We start from the raw sequence: 13,693 nt of genomic DNA on the forward strand, positions 1-13,693 counted from the left end.
GAGCATCGATGGGGTTAAGAAGGCGTGTTGCTTTGGTCGGTCGATGGGAACTTCGAAGGGCGATTGTGAGGAGACCCCATCACTGGGTGGGTGAAATCAAGGTCCCCTGCCTTAAAAGTGAGGTGGTTAATACTTAATACTTTGTAATACCACAATTGTGAAAAGTTTTTGTCGCCAAAACAATACTTCTGCACACAAGGGAGCAAGGTAACATTTACCATAAGATTACAAAACAAAACTTTAAATTAATTAATATTTACTCTAGGTAAACAGTTGCTCTAGAAAACTTGTGACGCAAATTTAGTGGCAATCATTAAAAGTTATAAGAAGGATACATTTACCCTACATTACTTCTTCCTCCCAGAGAAAGCTATATCCAGTGGCTAGTGATTGTAAGCCCTGCGTGACATTATACCTGTGTCAGGTATAATGTATGCAGGGTAGGAATTCCCATGCAGGAAAGCCTTATAAAAGTGATGCAGTGAAATGTACAATATTTCACTGCATCACTTTTAGGACGCCACTGCGTCAAAAGCCTGAAGCAGGTGTAAGGAGTGTCCTGGTGCATTGGGAATTGGCAGCAACACACATTGCTAGAGTTGCACTGTGCTTGCAACCCAATTCCATCAATGCTTGACTTTTCCGCCAACAGATGTGTCAGAATTTCTGACGCATCTGTCAATCCATGAGCCATAGTGCGCAGTATTGTAAATACGGCTCATCTATGGTGGTGCAAGGGTTTCTCACACAGGCGCAGGGAAACAGACGCATTTATTCAGATGCATCAGCTTCTTGTAAATCTGCCCCTTAGAACTTTAAAATGTAAAAAGGTACTTGTGAACACACCATCTAAGCATAGTGTCTCTCTATATTGTAGTGGTACTGGAGTTGGAATGATAATAGTGTATGCTCTACCAGTCCTAAGGGCTGGTTATAGAGTGAACGCAGTTTAAACATGTGGGGCCACATGTATCAAGCAATTTTGCATTCGCAAATGGGCCACCACCCCCGTGATTTTAGCAATTCCTAGGGGGTCGTAAATTGCGACCAACCTCATTAATATTAATGAAGTAGGTCATTTACCAATTGCTAGGACAGTTCAATTCCAGTTCTGCCATATTCTGTTCAGTTTTACTACAGTCACCGTAAATAAATAATTAAATACAATGGCCCCGAAAATAAAATACTAGGTTACTCAGCAGGGGTAGGCGTGCAATTTCCAACGCAGCATGTCAAGAGATAACCACATGCTATATTGAAATCTCTGTTATCTCATTATAGGAAAACGGGAAAAAGGAAAGGCTGGCAAATTTTAAACACTGAAAAGCTATTTCCAAATAACCAGGTACTGCTTATGTCGTAGACTTACCAATAATTCCTCGGTCAGCGGGTAAAACTGCATTTATTTATTAGTTCCTGCACTTATTCCTATACAGAGGACGATAGAGGTTCCTATCCATACGGATCGCCACTTTAGAAAACTAAGAGTTTTCATCTTTAAAATCAAGGTAACAAACGCGACAAATATAGTAAAATTTCACCACGAACCCCCCTTTGGAACTATATAAATAATTACATACAATCCATGTTTTTTCTCAGCTTATGCCTCAAAAAGAACGCCCAGCGTCCGCCCCTCAATACAATTCATGCTGAGACCGTCTATACCATAGGTATACGTTTTTCCGTATGTCTTGGTGACACAACTGCACTTTAATTTAACTTATCAGCACTGCATGTTTTCTGTAAATAAAATGCCAAAACACAGGGTGCACTTTATGATTGGGAACTTGTCTATCTTGCTCCTCTTTTACTCTCCTCACACTGGTTGCTCTCGACTTGAAATCCTTTAGACCATGGCTATCCTCATGTCCATGGCCAACTATGAGCCCCTCTTTATTAAGAAAATGTACTCATGTATTTTGTAGATGCCAATTAGCTACATTGTCAAAAAGGTAAAAATGCGAAGAGATGTTGGAACTCATAAATGTTTTTTTCTCTATTTTCAGAAAATTGTATTGCGCCCTCGATCTCCTTAATATTACCTATGTTGTGTTTATGTATATGTATATATTGTCTATGGCCCTGAGGAAGGTGACACTCACCGAAACGTACGTCGGCTCAACACCTATTGTTTTGGACACAAACTAGTGAATTCCAACTTAACTAGAGGAATTGTCCCAATACCATCTTATATAGCACACCTTAGAGTTGCCATTAATGTTAGTCTCATGTTCTGTATGAATTAGACCCTGTTGTTTATGTAGATAGGTATGTCTTTTTAAACCAATAGAAACAGTATGATTGGTATGTAAGTATGTGTGTATGAATGTTTAGGATTAACTTTTATGAGAGGGCACGCCTTTTTTGTATATGAATGTTTAAAAAAAGAAAAAATGTATGTAAAAGCAATGAATTCTCTTGTGATATCAAAATGATAAGCACAGTTCTATAAATGTCCTTAAAAACACTTTTCTTAGAAAACAAAAAAGATTAATAAAATATATATGTTTTGATAATAATGTGTAGCTTACTTTCTGGCATCTTTCTTATTAATGTTTGAGATTCATTCAATGTTAAAAGCAATATAGGTCCCTACAGAGGTTCTTGTTATTGTTTGCCAGTTTTACTACAGAACCCATCCTTATTGTATTGATAGTTTCCCGGGTTAAAACCTCTTTGCATTTTAGTCATCCATTGGGAAATTGTCAAAGTTGTCTTGGATTTTCATATGGCTAGGATTAGTGATATTGCTACTAGAGTTTTAATAAATATAAATTGGCTCCTGCCAAAAGTTAGCTCTTTCCATATATCAGCTCTGCCAAAAAGAGCGGCTTAAGGATCGGGGGAGAAGTTAATTGCCCGTTTTCGTCTAATTTCTAAAAAGACACTCTACCAGAAATTCATTTTGTGGCTGCATGTGAACCACACATGCAGTTAATCCCTAGTTGCATGTCCATATCAAAAGCATCTAGGATCAACAGTCGGATAGATTTTGTGGAGTCTGTCTGGGTATAATAGATCATCCATTTACTGAACATTGCCATCCTCCTTAAATTAGCTGCTCCTACTGCATTGCAGCTCATTTTATTGTAACCCTGCCTCCGTTGAAGATTATTGAGGCATCCCATGGAAGTGCAAACTCTGCCAAGATGATCTAAAATCACCTGCTTACTCTCCACGGATTTGAATAATATATACCAATTACCCAGCCCTTTAGTTCTTAATACAAAGTGGGCCTTCCCAAGAAAGGCGCCATCAATGTTTCGACTAAACCTGAGCAAAACAGCTTAATCCGCGCTTAGCTGAAAAAAAGGAACTTATTTGTATTAATCTTATGATTTAGGATTTCCTGCCACAAGAAGCCTTGTATTGTATGAAACCCCAACTTTGCCCAGTGGCCGCAATTCTGAGGTGGCCACTGAAGCCCCAAAGGAATGTATTACTCTAATTTACATCTGGGGATGAAGCCAGGGGATTCCATGTGCCTCCCAGATTCTTTGGAAATCAGAATTGATAACTCTAGGAATCATATAATGCGATTTCTTTGGTAATTTGAGAATAAGTAGAAAAGGGGTGAGTCCAATCTCAGATTCCTTAAGCATTAAGGTAAGAAAAGAAATAGCATCAGACATATCCCTTGATGTATTGTAGTTCAGCCAATTGACAAGTGAGGCTTGATAGTTTGGCCATTAGTCATCTTCAACTTCTAAATGCAGCCCTTGTATTCTTAATCTCGTTTTTTTGCTTGCCAAATTATTTTTCTTATTTCCGAATAAACGCAGTTGAAAAAGATTTGGGGACTTTGATCATTATATTAGAAAATAAGAATAAGAATAATGGGAGAATACTCTAGCGACTTATGCCATGATTGTTATGGGGAGGCTCTTCCATTGATTAAAATATTGCGCATTTTATTTAATGTGGAAATAACGTTAAGCAAATATAAATCCTTGAGTACAGTGGTCACAAAAATCCCAAAATACCTTATGGAATTAGACGTTTTGGAGAAGGCTTTTGCTATGTTATCTTTATCTGCTGCTAGATAAAGAGCCATATAATCCCTAAATAGCTTAAGTTTGGCAGACCCAGGGGCAGGGGCAATATTAGTGAAATCATCCCCAATAGGGCATGCCAAAGTCTCAATGAATAGGTAGAATAGCACAGGGGATAGGGGCCAGCCTTGACTCGTCCCCCGGATAATAGAAATTGAGCTGAACATGTTCCCATTAATAATTATAGAATCCTTAGCATTGAGTTATAGGTTTTTTTACCACCGGGCAAAATTTTACTGGGGCCGCAAATTTGTTCAAAACAGAACATTCCATTGTACTGTATTGAACACTTTTTCTGCATCTAACAATATAATTGCTACTTCTTATTTATACAAAAATAATACATTGCTTGAATTAGATAATGGGTGTTAGAAGCCAAAAATGTACCTTGAAGAATACCATTTTGAGCACAATGAATGCAAGAGGTAGCAAATTGTGAGTGCCGATTTGCAAGAATTTTTTAGAACATCTTATAATCGATATTTAATAGACTTATAGGTCGATAATAATTGATCTCTTCCTCCGAATTCTCTTTTTTGACAAAGCTGATCACTGCAGCTTGGGTAAATATATCGGGAACGGTATCTCCTCTTTTAAGATCCCATTAAATGACAGCAGAAAAGTGTTCAATTGCTAAATGACGATGTATGAATCGGCCAGGATTAACTTATGCATTTTACTACATAAAACAAATTATATATGCACTTTTAATGCCTAAAAAGTCATCTTTAATATGAATTTGGAATTATGTATACATCTTATCTATCCAAATGCTTGATGAAAACTCAGCCTTTTATGGGATTTAAGAATCAAGGGCCCGATGTAGGTAGCCCTTTACCGATCCGAATCGGCCGAAAATACCGATTTTCGGCCGTTTCCGATCGGTAAAGGGCTATCGAGATGTAGGAGCACATTTTCGGTAATTTTACCGAATCGTTATCATTACCGAATTGGTAAATTTACCGAATCGGTAATATTTACAGATTCGGTAATGATAACGATTCGGTAAAATTACCGAAAATGCAATGTAGGTAGCCAATGTTCCATCAGCACATGGCTTACAGAATCGGTATTTTACCATGGAATACAAATCCATGGTAAAATACCGATTCCTGTGACCATGCACATCTGTGCATGTACACATGTGCCATGTGACAGACAGACGTGCCCTTAGGGCATGTCTGTGTGCCACATTGCACACATGCCCGTTTTGGGGGTGCTAGAGGGTGTCAAAGTGACACCCCCTGCACCCTTGCCAAATTCGGTATTTACCGATTCGGTAAATACCGATTCGGTATTTGACTTTAATCCTATGGGCTTCAAAGGCCCATAGGATTCAATAGCAAATACCGATTCGGTATTTACCGAATCGGTAAATACCGAATTTGTAAGGAATCGGTAACGATTCCAGATGTTGGGACCTACATCCCATTTACCGATTTTGAAATACCGAATTGGTAAAATTCGGTATTTCAAATTCGGTAAATGGGATTTACTTACATCGGGCCTCTAATGAATTCTGGGTTTGTTCTCAGAAGAAAAGACGTAAAGCTTATCTTATGCACTTTCCTACTAGAAATGAGATATGTATGTATTTTATATGTTTTATTATCTCTTTCTGCTGAATTTCAAATTCTATATGCGCTTTATGTATTTATTTAATTGTTTAGGGAAAACCTGACCTTTTATTGGACTCAAGATAAAAAAAATCTCAGAAAAAAAGTATTTGTAATAGTGGAATCCCATTATACCTGCTACTATGTTTTTCTGTTGGCCATTCTTAGCTACATTGAAAATAAAAATTAAAAAATATATATAAATGAGATAGGTCGATTTGCTACCCCATAGGAATCGCTAAATGAAACTCTTGGAGATTCATACATTAGGAATAGTGATTACCAAATTGCAATTGACAGGAATTCACAATTAGATAATTGCTATTCATAATGTTGATACATGTAGCCCGTGGTTTGGGGATTTTACAAGAGGAGTTTTGATTTTTACTATCGTAGTTACTACATTACCTGGCAGTTGGGAGCTGTAGCAGGTGTCAGCTCCATTTGCCTCCAGCCTCATACTCATCTCTAGTTCATAGGTCTAGAAGCCATTGTGGGCACTGATTTGGATTTAAGTTACCTTAATCTGCTTAATATTTACAGATCAGGTTTAATTGATAATATAAATTCCTGTGTGAATACTAACAATATCTTATACTTCTGCTGGTCTGTAGATGAGATGTGTTTGAATGGAATTTTAGGGAGGTCTCTCACCTGTCAAAGGGTTTTTCTAAGATTCTTCTAATAATTGATGACTTTTCATGATTCAACGTTTTTCTCGTGTGAAGAATGAAATTCTCATGGTTATCTTATACTGAAGGACTATCGTATATGAAAGGATCATGAAAGGATATCCATGTCTGGGTACAACTCCACTAGATGAGAAGTGATGTCTGGATGGGAGCGGTAGCCTTTCTGTAAAATCACTAATTGCCAACTCCTAGTCATGTAGGATGGTCACCTTTGGAGTTTATTGGTTCAACTGTAAAGTGACTTTGTGTTCCTTTTCAGTCTCAAGCATATTAAAACATTTTTCAACGACTGATCAATGACTTTTAGTTTAAGTTGAAGTTAAGCTGACTGATTATTTTTATTTTTTTATTTTTTTAAATATATTTTATTATTTCCATACTTTGCACATTGCACATTGTACACTTATACATTTCATATTAATCACATGTAAAAAAAACAAGAAAATAACTCATTCTATTATATATATACAGTACATCTTTTAACTCTTCATTACCATGAAAATCTTAGTCTTACTGCGAACCCATATTCTCTTTCCATCTAGATATAGGTTCCCAGATTCTCAATCCTCTCATTTTACCTCTTAGCCCTTTCCGAGCATATATAGATTTTTCCAAATTATGAGCCGCTAATAAATTAGCCAACCAATTTTGCATGATAGGTGGATTTTTATCGAGCCATGCTCTAGCTATAGTCAATCTGTAGACTGCGGCAGCCACAAAGATAAATCCTCTCTGTGCAGTTCCCCAATCATGGTCTATCCCCAACAATAACAATGAGAGGGTGAGGGTTATTTGTAAATCCAGTGATCTATTTAAGAAGCGTTCTATATTTCCAATCAAGGTATACAATTGTGGACAGGTAACAAAGACATGAACTATATCTGCCTCGAGGAAGTTACACCTCGGGCAGGTAATACCAGTAGTGCCTCCCCATTTAGCTATTCTCGCTGGGGTAAAATATAAAAAATACAGAGTTTTGTAATGCTGGGATTGAAGGGGAGCCGAACACAATACCGTACGAGCAAGTTCAAGAGACTCTTGAAATATTTCATTTGGAATGCTCAATTTAGCTACCCATTTGTTACAAAACTTTTCCATATCATCTACTTTCCCTTTCACCAAACATGCATACAAACTCCTAATTGTACAGTCTGCAGAGACTTGTATTTTCTCCAAAATTTTGTTTCTTTGGTACCCTGCGGGTCCTCCTTGTTTATTACACAAAAAGCTCCTAATCTGGAGGTATTTAAAAAATGACCTCCTATCAATATTGTATTTCGCCGTAAGGTCTGTAAACTGTACCATCTCTTCCGTACCCCTCAAATCCCCAATCTGTACAATTCCTCGTTCAGCCCAACTAGCCATTGTACTATCTGCGAAAATTGCAGCAGGAAATGACCTATTCTTATATAGCCTAGTGTTAGAAACGGGACCCTGGCTGGCCAAGACTCGCGTCAAGGTCAGTCAGGGATCACCATTCCTAAGGTCAGGGCAAGGGAGTAACACACCAAGGTAACCCCCGCTCACCCTCTAGGTAACGTGGCGCGAGCAGTCTAGGCTAAACTTGGAGGCGGTATGAGTTAAGTATTTGCGCACGCACCCCAGCAACAACACCCAAGGCCCACCACAAAGAAAACTCCACACAAGGATATATATAAAAAATAGCCTTTGTATTATAATAAGAAACACATTAGATAACACACAAACTTTACAATGTGCCAGGGGCACGGGCAGAATTTACAAGGGGAATTATGTACAGGACAGGACCACATGGACCACTGTCAGGGGTAGGCACTTGTTAGAAAATAATACTGGTAGGTATACACTTAGGACGTAAACATAGAATGATTAGCACCAAAATTGTAAATGCAACACACATCCAGTAATCACTGGAACAGAGTAAAGACCTCCTATGCAACCCTAAAACACTGTAGGCAATCACGCAGGTAACTAGGACCTTAGCATCAGGACCTAAGGAAGGAATACCAACACCTAAGCAATTCACTCTTAGCAAAGGGAAGGAAACCTAAACATAAAATGGGACATCAACAATCCTCTATGCAGGGCACACCTAACAAAGGGGATAAACATAAAGTGGGACATCAACAATTGCACATGAGGTATCAAACACAGAGGTGCAGATTAGAACATATTGCGCAAGAATCACATACAAAGAAATCACAATGCGCGGGGTGCACATAACACAACACTCAAAATGTCCCTCAGGCCAACTGGCCTCGAAAGGGGCGGAATGCCCTGAGTCTCAGTGTCAGGAGGTCTGCGCAGGCAGCACAAACCACAAGCCTAAACGTAGCAACTGTCCACAAAGTGCTGGACAGTTGTAATTCTGAACTGGGCAAACGTTGGAGCCAGGTGGGCTCAAGAACAAAGTGACTGGACAAGGAGCCTCTCAGGGGCTCGCAAAGCAAATGTGCAAATTAGAGCTTCAGCGCTCTTAAAATAATGAATTGCCCCAGAGCCTCTCTCAGGGCTCTCAATCAATGGGGGTGGGAGCCTCGTGGCTCGGCAACAACTGTGGACTCTGGAGCCTGTCGGGCTCGAAAAGAACCAATGCGGGCGGGTGGAGCCTCTCGGGCTCAAAGAACAGAATGGCCCCTCAGAGCCTCGTGGCTCTCAAAATAAAGAAATGCTGCCCACGTTGGAGCGGCCCTCTGCCAACCGGGGCCGCTCAGAAACAAAGGTATGCCGCTTTGAAGCCCTCGTGGCTTCACTCTATCAATGGGCGCGAGATCGCGCTACCTGGGGGAGAGGGGGCGGACACCGACAATGTGTCCCGGCGCCCCTCCCTTCTGCCTCACTCACCGGCTGTCTCGTGGCGGGCGGGGCTCTCCTCTTCACACGGGAGCCTCCTAGCAGCAGCAGCGCGGGGCTCCTCTCTCCAGTCAAGGGGAGCCTCGGCGAGACGCTGCAAGCTGTTTCCTGGTTCAGCTCTCCTCCCCTGATGACGCGGCGGGAGGCTTGACCGCCTGGGCCAATCCCAGCGCGGCCGGGCTATGACGTGGCAGGCTGCTTCCTCTCGGCCCGGTGCTGCGGCGGTGATCACAGGGCACCGGCTCGTAAATAAATAAAATAACACGGGGCAATGCCGGGTAGGCACCGGCCTCTGAAATAAAGACAAGCGAGGTGGGCACTCGCTTGTCCAAAAATTGGCAAATCGGCTCCAATGCCGGGTGGGCACCGGCAATGTCAATAAAGCGCTCCCAAGCGCTCTGGGAGCAAAGGATAAGCGCGCTCAGCGCTACAAGGCAATAAAACCGCGCCTAGCGCTATAAATCAAAGTCAGCGCGCCTCCAGGCACAGCAAAGCTCCAGCAGGGTCTGGAGGCAGGCAGAGGGGCAAGGCAGGGCCAGAGCCAGCACACTGGGTCTCCAGGCAGGGAGACAGCCAAGTGGCGGTCCTCTTGGCCCCAGCAGCAGCAACAGCCCCCTCTGGCAAGGATCCTGGAAGAAAACCAAAGAACAAATTGTATGGGGACACAGCCCCTTCTTATACAGTAAAACCCCTTTGTCTCAGGGTGCAGGGTGGGGGGAAACCAGTCGCAGCTGGTTTTGAAGTACTCTGTTTACCTCAACCACCCTCTCTATTCACTGGCAGGGCTAGGGTCATCAGTCGCACTACAGGGGGTGGAGCCAGCATTGTCTGGGGAAAGTCCAGGCCCATCAGGGACCAGGTGCACTCCTCCCAAGCCATCAACATGCTAATCTCACACTCACCACCGGGCAGACCCATCCAGCCTTCCTGGAGCCAGGCTCACCAGCCAGCTCCAGCCAATCACACTGCAGGCATATTTTACATTAATATGCCTAGTCCTAGAAATGGCATTTCTACTCATGACACACACATACCACATACACCATTGCGAAGCATTCATTCCCACGAACTCGCACATACCAAATTCGAGCATGCACTCCCCACGCATCAGGAACTACTAGGGACACAGACATTCCCCATGCATCCCTATGGGAGAGCAGGCTAGCCTAACTACATGCACGCACTTTACTCTGGGACACAGAGAAAAAGTGCGCACAGACCAAAAAATCATCCATACAGATCACAGACTAAAAGCAAAAAGATTAGGGGTGAACCTGCCTCAAGGGCCAAGTCCAACACCTAGTGTATCTATTAAATCTTCCAAGGCCTGTCTTTTTTAAAAAAGCATTCCAAATTATGACTGCTGCATTAAGTGTTTTAAATCTGGACCTTTTGTAAAACCCATACTCCGTGCATTTTAAGAAGCAATTTTCTGCTTCCTCACCTAGAACAGCCGCATACATTTCTGTAGACATGATTGTCACTTTTTGCTCATTACCCCCCCCCCCCCCATTAACCCCTGCATATATTGCAGGGCAGCCGCAAAATAATACATTCTAAAATCAGGTACTCCCCAACCCCCTTTCTCTCTCGGTAAAGCCATAAATCTGTAGGCCCTTCTGGTCTTACCCTGTGCCCAAATAAATCTATTCAAAATAATCTCTAATGAGTTGAACCATTTATTTAAAAAAAAAAGGGGGATAGCTCTAAATAGATAGAGGAACTTGGGGAGAATTAGCATTTTAATAACATTGGTAGTACCTACCAAGGACAAATGCAGATTATTAAGCCTTTCCAGATCATTTTTAACCTTTGATAATAGGGGGGCAATATTGTTTCCAACCACATTATCTAAATCTGATGAGATAGCCACCCCTAAATAAACTGCTGAGGTAACCACACGTGGGTCATTGCAACTAGAGTATGCATTCACTACAATCTGCGTCTTTGCTTTGTTAAGACTATATCCGGAAATTTGTCCAAACAACTCAGCTTCGCATTCGACTTCACTAATTGACAAATGAGGATCTGGTGTAAGTATTGCCACGTCATCAGCATAAGCCAGTGATTTGACCACACATCCATTCACCCTGACCGGAGGGATCAGAGGGTTACCTTCGAGTCTATGAAGCAGTGGTTCTAAATAAAGTGCAAACAACAGTGGGGATGAGGGGCACCCTTGTCTCGTCCCCCTGCCAATTTTAACATCTGCCGAATACTCTCTGTTAACTCATATTTTAGCTATAGGGTCCTTATACAACGCCTGTATAGCCCTGATAAATCCTTCTCCTATTCCAGACCACCTCATAGTTTGCCATAAGTACTCCCAAGAGACCCTATCAAATGCCTTTTCGGCATCTAAAAAAAGCGCTGCCATAGGGTCTCCCAGGTTACCTGCCGCATCGAACATAGTTAGTACCGTCCTGATATGCTGCGTTGTCCCTTTACCGGGGATAAATCCATGTTGGGCAGTACTTACCAAGCTCGCAATGATCCCTGACAGCCTTGTGGCTAAGATTTTAGAGTACACTTTAACATCAGCGTTCATCAGTGTTATCGGTCTGTAGGACCCTTTGATTTTTGGATCCTTCCCCTTTTTTAAAATTACAATGATGTCTGCTCCCCCCCATGATTGAGGGACCGACTCTCCCTTTTGTGCCATAGCCATGATGTTAAACATGTCATTTATCAGTGAGCCTTTAAATACTTTATAAAACTCCACTGGAATCTGGTCCGGCCCTGCAGCTTTACCTGATGGTAGACTATTCAGTGCAGCATTAAACTCATCTATATGTAGTGCCATTTCTAATTCTTCTCTTCTGTCTTCAGACAATTTATGAGAGTCAATTTCCCTAAGATATCCAGCTATATCAGTGATACTCTCTTCCTTCTCAGGAGTGTAGAGGGTAGTGTAGTAATTCCAAAATACTTCTCTAACCTGTTCAGCCTCACATACCATATTGCCCTGATGAACCTTAATCTCTTTAATATCTGAAGTAGCCAATCTTTGTCTAGTGCGCACAGCCAAAATATGCCCTACCCTCTCACTTAATTCATATGCATTCTCCTTTTTGGTCAGGTAATTCTTTGCTTCTTTCTCAGCAATACCTTCTAATGCTTCTGCTTTTAGAGCTATGATTCTAAATAGGTGTGTTTCTACTGGAAGATTCTGTGTTAAAGCCAGGGCTAAGTCTTCTTCCTTCTTTATCAGTCTCAGTCTTACTTCCTCTAGTCTTGCCCTTTCTTTCTTCTGTTTTGCTAGAACAAAACTGATTGTCTCTCCCCTTATCCAAGCCTTAAAAGCATCCCATACAACACCTGATGAAGCAGTTTCTCTATTAATTTCCCAATAAAATTTTATCCATTTCTCCATATGTCCTCTATATGCGGAATCTGTTAGTAAAGCTCTTTCAAAAGTCCATTGTGTTCTAGTATTCTGTACCTGTCCCATTTTCAAGGTTAGAATCAGTTGACTATGGTCTGACACTATCCGGGGCTGCTTCTCCATTTGCGTTCCCTGAAGTAATGTTCTAGAAATTAAGAAGTAATCCAACCTAACCAAGGTCCTATGTGGGGCAGAAAAGAATGTGCTACCATCTGCATGTGGGTGTAGCTTAACCCAAGGATCTATCAGAGAGTTGTGTGACACCAGATCTGCCAAAGCCTTATATACTTTCTTCTTCCTCCCGCCATACTTCCCTCCAGCCTGCAAAAAGGAGCTATCTGGTACATGAATGTTTAAGTCCCCACAGCATACGATAGGCTCTGGCCATTGAGCTAATTCAATATCTAAATATTGCAGGACATCTGGATCATCCTCAGTAGAGCCATAAACTGTAACCAACGTTAAGGTCTCCCCTTTGAAGCAAATTTCAAGAATGACCCACCTCCCCCATTGATCCTCTTTCTTTCTTTTTACTACTATCTCCCTATTTCTACCCAAGACTGCTACCCCCCTTGTTTTTGTCCCCTGTTTAGTGTTTGCTAATAATCTAAACCCAAGTTGTTCCAATAGGTATCCTCTTGTACCTTCAATGTGTGTCTCTTGTAAACATACCAAGTCCAATTTCAAAGATTTTAGCAAGGCTGCCACCCTCATTCTCTTAGTAACACAATTGAGTCCGCAGATATTAATAGAAGCGATCTTACATGTCATCGTAATACCACAATTTCCTTATATGAAGACCTGTTATTTTTGTGTACCATATACTTCTAAACTTATACAATGTGCAACTGTGCTGAATCAAATAGTGAATACCAACGTTTGTGCATTTTTTCCCACCCCCACACCACCCCACCCCTCAGCTCCCTCCCCTCCCACCACCACCCTCCCCCCTCTAGGGGCAAATAGGTAAAAAATGACCTATATGTGGCCGCTTTTGAATTGCGTCAGTCGCTTCCCCCTCAGCCTGTTTAGTCACCGGCTGAATCCATGGATCATCCTTTCTCGTCATACAAAACTATACAATTGTACACACCCACCTGTTATATCATTTCCAAC

This window comes from Lissotriton vulgaris, chromosome 8 (genome assembly GCF_964263255.1).
Source record: "Lissotriton vulgaris chromosome 8, aLisVul1.2, whole genome shotgun sequence".
NCBI lineage: Eukaryota > Metazoa > Chordata > Amphibia > Caudata > Salamandridae > Lissotriton > Lissotriton vulgaris.